Consider the following 6,391-nt stretch of genomic DNA (forward strand, 5'->3'; position numbering starts at 1 on the left):
CAGTTGAGGATCGGGGATTTACGAAACCCCATTGCACCGCCAGTGACCTCTCTTGAAGGGGCTATGGTGATTTTCTCATGCAGGTACAGAAGACCATACTTTGAGTGCTGAGAGAAACACTGTGAGCCAAACATTGAGAGTTAAACACTTTGTGAGATTCTGAGAAGAACCAGTGAGATATCAGAATGAAAAATATGTGAGCATGAGTGAGTGCAGACACATAGGATATTGAGAAGAGTGAAACACTTGTGAGGTACATATAATAATAATAATTGGTATTGAAAGCTCACAAGTTGTTGAAAGAATTGACGGAAGCAACTACGGTTCATTCCATTTCATGTTGTGAACTTATGGTTGATGATTCTCTTGAATCAAGTGTCTTCACAGACATTGAGGAGGACTTAGGCCTTTGCCATAATTAAGCCTTTGTCTAACCTCCCAGAGCAAACAACTCTGGATCCTTAATTGGATAAGCCACTTAGTGGTTGGCAACTTGTGGACCATGATTCGGATTTATCTGATGAGTCTACAGGGACTGGGAATTACGAACTCCCATTGCACCACCGGTGACCCCCTTTAAGGGTGGCTAAGGTGATTTTCTTGCAGGTACTCAGCATTTTGGAAGCTCAGTATTTGTGTGGAGGGATACACTTACAGAACTCGTGAGTGACACCCTTACCCAAAAACCGAGAGAGAATTGAGTGTTGAGTGATACACCTGCAGAACATTTTAGTGAGACACCTACTAATTACCAAATTTATACCTAAAGACAAAGTGGATGTTGTTACTGGAATGTCAGTTCTTATTCATTACTTTTCCGTTTGGAACCTATTCTTTCAGCATAGGGACCAACCCAATCAAAGTAAACCCTTCTTCTGAACTCTTTCTTCGACCCCAGCTTTAGCGTTGTTTAGTTCTCTATGGGGAGATTATCTTTTGGTACAGGAAGTATTGTACACATTCCTTGACCTATTTGATACCACATATCCTTGGAGGATTCCACAACTAAGGGGGAGAATATATTTAGGGGGAGAATTTATGAAAGGGGGAAGAAAAAGTAAGTTAGCTTTCTTTAGTAGCTTTCTTTAGTTGTCTACAACTAAGGGGGATTAAACTACTCTTTAGCTGTGTACTACTAAGGGGGAGATTCTTCTTTCAACTAAGGAGGAGGATTGATCTTTCATCTAAAGGGAGATAGCTACTTATCACCAAGGGGAACCTGATCAAGGTAACGGGAGGAGATGTATTTATTCTTCAGTAAGTGGTAGACAGGAATTTATTCATTACCACTGAAGAATTCATTGAAGCTGCTGATTGTTCTTTGCATAATGGAATGTTTTGGATTCTCTTCAAGACATACTATGAGGATTATCTGGCAGGTAAGCAAGAAGCAGAGAAATAAAGGTGATATGCACATTTGTTATTTCTATTCATGAAATCTGGAAATGTATTGTATGATCCAGAAACTTTGTAGCATTATTTACTAGTCCAGGACTTTACTTTTTCTAGTGTTAGTTGAGTTATCCTCCAGAGGATTTGCTTGTTATGATTAACAAACAAATAGGGGGAGATTGTAAGTCTAAATGTAAAGACAACCCTATCTGTTACATAGGGATGATAACTCAACAATAGAACAGGACAAGTAAATAACACTACGCCTGCACCGGAATCGGAAGATACGAAGACAAAGGTTGAAGAAGCCATCTACAGTCTTGAAGGAATAAGTTCACTGGAAGAAGTTCATTAATATGTTCATGCCTCAGTGAAGAATAAAGATTGAAGTATTCAAGATTGTGGAAGCAATGAAGATGTTGTCCAAGTACTCGAAAGATTTCAGTGCAACCCTTGAAGCAAGATATGTCTATATCTTGGTTGGTTAATTATAATCAACAAACTGAAGCATAAACTAACCCGGAATCGACTGATCAATGTTTGCCGACAAAGACGGTACAATGTTTGACTTCAGTGTTAGTCGCTTGTGAACCAGATCAGTGCACTAAGCGTCAGCACGTACGGAGCTTTGCAAAGTATTTATCGATCGAAGAATTGATCTAGTCATAACAAGTCATTTGTTCCAAAGCCAAGCCAAGTCAAATGTCTAGTCTCCATCAGCTATGCCAAAGTCTCTCCTCAAATGCCATATGTCAAGCTTCCACACAAAGCCATATCAGGAAGTGACCTATCTTTTATATGTGTGCACTTATATATTTGTATATGTACAAATATATTTATATATATGTATATATGTATATTTAATTAAATATAATATATATAATATATATGTATATATGTTTTTTTAAACATATGTATATGTATATTTATATGTATGTATATTTAAATAAATATATATGTATATAATATATGTATTTATATTTTACATAAGCAATTATATAATTAAGTGTATATATATATTATATTATGTGCATAAATATATGTATATTTAGAGAGAGTTATATATATCTTTATATATATATATTTATATTTATATTTACACATAGTTATATGTATATTATATATATTTAAATATATGAGAATATATTTAAATATATGTGTATATATATATGTTACTATATGTTTATATAAATATTATCTATATGTATATATTTATATATACTTTTCTTTATATATTTATGTTTATATTGATATTTATAAATAACAATATATATCTATCTATATATATTTATATATATTTACATTTGTATTTACATATAATTATATATTATATATATTTAAATATATGAGAATATATTTAAATATATGTACATATATTATTATATGTTCATATAAATAAAATATATATGTGTGTATATATTTATATATACTTTTATTTATTAATATAATAACAACATAATATATTATATTATATATATTATGCATGCATGTGATGATGTCAGGTGTCTAGGGCACCCTAGGGTTTGCATGTGTCTAAGTCATTTATACTGTGAACACACTGGAAGCATTCATGGCGCAAGGTTTGACCTAGATGAAGTCTGAGGAGAGATATCAGTGGAGCCTCTTACTGTATAGGCGCAAGTTATGAAAAATAAACTAACTCAAACCCTACAGTAGAGCACAGGAAAGTATGAGGCGCAAGTTTGAAGAGAGAGAAAGGTGAAGTACAGGGACAACACCTTGGCGCAAGTTTAAGTCAAAGCATGAGTCAGAAGAGAGATATCAGTGGAGCCTCTCACTGTACAGGCGCAAGTTTGAAGCTCTTGCATTTATTTCTAAGTCCCAGGTTGCACCTCTCTTGCCAAGCGCAAGTTTAGGTCAAGCGCAACCTTTTGCCAATTCTGGTCAATTGTTGCGCCTCTGACCCTAACTATACTTGGCGCAACTTTGTGTTTTTTGAAGAAATGTCTAAGCCCCCCACTGTGAGATCTTGGCGCAACCTCCCAAAGGCGCAACTTTGATTTACTACTTAGATTATTCTAAGTCATATGCACAGAGAAGAAGATCTGGCGCAAGTTCAACATCAGTGAACTCAGTGGCGCCAATTCATGAAGTTAACTAGGGTTAGTTAATGAGAAGTCTATAAATACTTGAGATGTGGGTTCATAATTCACACACTCTTCACTACCTTTATGGTGGAATGGCTTTGTGCCTTGCACACTACTACACACAAATAAACTCTAGCTTAGTTTTGTATTATATATATATTTAGAAGCTAGGGTTTGTGAGTGTAAGTGGTAATAGCCATTGTAGCCAACCTTCGGGTTTGGATTTATAGCACCCTTCGAGGTATTTATCAATATACAGATATACCTTGGAAAATATTGTGTGTTGGTTTAATATTTTCATATCCTCAGAAACCGACCCAATAAATATCCGGAACACGAAACCCATTACAGGACTGCAATTTATTTATCCGCAAGATTCGAAAGAATTTTAAATTGTAGTGAGTATCGTATTCAACCCCCCTTCTACGATACTTTGGACCTAACAAATTATTTTAAAATTTTTTCATCTGAATAAATATTTAATATTTAAATTTTTTTCAGAAACAAAATTTTAAAAAATAAATTATAAAACTATATTTTGTGACTTATTTTTCTGAAATAAAGACTTATTTTTCAAGAAAAGTATATAAAATTCTACTTTTTATAAAATAAACCCTTATTTTTCCGCTAAATAACGAATATATAACACCTTTTTAATATTTATATCTAAAATAATTATAAAAATATGTATACTTTTAAGAAACGAGCTCTTAAGATTTTTCTAGGAAAAAAGCTGATCTCAAAAGGATCGTTATAAAAATCTTAAGTATGGGTTAAACAATGAAAAAAGAAATGTGCAGGAGAGAGTACAAGCTCAATCCCATATTACTTTTCCTATTTGTTTTTTATCACGTTTGTCAACATACACATATTTTGATTGTTACTATTTGTATACAAATGATTGGGACAGAGACAAAAAAAAATGTAAAAAATGAGTGAAATTAGATGAAAAGTGAGTATAATGGCGGGATCCATTTATATTATATACTCCCTCTGTTTTCAAATATTTGACGTTTGACTTTTGTGCACACACTTTTAAGTGTGTTGACTACATGGCTAGAATTAATATTTTTAAAATTTTCTTTTTGTGAATTAAAATATAAGATTAATATTTTTATTCAAAAAAAGAAAATTTTAAAAATAATAATTCTAAGTATGCAGTCAAAGCTCTTAGAATTGTGTGCCAAAAAGTCAAACGTCAAATATTTGAAAACAGAGAGAGTAATAGATTTGAGATAGTTGAGGAATATAGCAGGTGTAATAGTGTTTATATTATTATAAAATGGAGATAGTAGAAGAAAGTAGTTGGTGTAATAGTATTTTATATTATTAAAAGTTACTATTTTTGGAATGTATATAATTGATGGGACGTCCCAAAATGAAAACTGTATACAAATCAATGGGACAGAGGGAGTAATATCTTAAATTTCATATATAAAAACTTCATTGTAAAAGAAGATTTCCCTTATCTCTCTCCCTCTCAAACCCTAGCCTCCATTAAAGATTTTTGAGGGGGCTTTCATCAGTTTTCACCGGTGGAAAGCCCCGATTTCTTTTTTCTATTTCTTGTTTGAAATCTTGTTTTCCTTTCAATAAGTTCCCAATTTATTTGGGTTTTGTTAGTGTCTCCTTCTTGTGAGAGTTGGTTTTTGTTTAGTGTGTTTTGATGTTTTCCATGACCGAGGTTATGGATCAGCATGATTTTCATGGATTTGATTCAAGTTTGAAAGTTATCATGGAATCACATCTATAGTCGATTGTTCAGAACAGTAAAGTGAAAAACAATCGGGTGAAAACTAATCAGGTGAAAACGAGTATATTCAAATCATCTTCGAATCGTTTAGTTGACTCTCGAAGAAGGAAAGATTCAACAGTGATATAATTCAGCGTCTGTCCAATTTCGATTATATTTGTAGATGCCGTATGACTTTTGATTAATGAATTGATTCCTTTTTATAAAAAAAAAACTTCATTGTATTAAATTATTTGCGAATACGAATCCAAAAATATCACTCACAATTATATTTAATTAAATAGATTAAACATAAACTAATAATTTGTCTGATGTTAAACATTCCCGACATATCAAACGGTAAAAACAAATAGGAACAGAGGGAGTCCCATATAATGACACACCATATAAAATCTTTAATTATTTCACATGATGATTGAATAAAATAATAAATATAATCATAGACCACACATTATGCACCTAAACCGAAAACCTCGTGTCTTGCAGATGAATAAGATATAAATCAATCAGCTTATAGGTCGGTTTGATTAAATTAAGTTAATTTTTATTGGCAGGAGAAAAAGTGGGCTATGGCCTGCACTCTTTTGTGGTTTAGAGGTCGGTGGTAATAAGTTGAAATATAGTGAATCCCAAATCCACTGATTAATATTTAATCTAATTAGCCTCAGATATTTTTTGTTACCAGCAATAAAGTATAGTAGGTGCACTCTAACTGTAACTTCCATGAGCTGATAATGCATATTATAAGTTTAATAACAATTTAAAAAAAAAAAAACTGAGAGATCTGCTCTTTGTATTGTTAAGAATAACATTTGAGTAGTGTAAAAAAAAAGAACATTTGAGTCTCAGTTTTATTTAAAAAGTAGAATTTCCAAAAAACCAAAATAATAATGACAAGGCGACAAGAAAAAGGAGATATGTCATGGCATATTCTGCAGTTTTTCTCCCTCAATTATATATACATTGAGGAGGGACGGGAATACGGCACTTGTTCATGTAAATTATAGTTTTTTAATTTATTTTTAAAATTTATTTTGATTAAAAATTTAATATTTAAATTTTATTTAGAAAAAAAATTGAAAATAAATCATTAAATTATATTTTATAAGAATGTGAAAATGTGTGTTAGGTTACACAG

Source organism: Daucus carota, chromosome 8 (genome assembly GCF_001625215.2).
Source record: "Daucus carota subsp. sativus chromosome 8, DH1 v3.0, whole genome shotgun sequence".
Taxonomy (NCBI): domain Eukaryota; kingdom Viridiplantae; phylum Streptophyta; class Magnoliopsida; order Apiales; family Apiaceae; genus Daucus; species Daucus carota.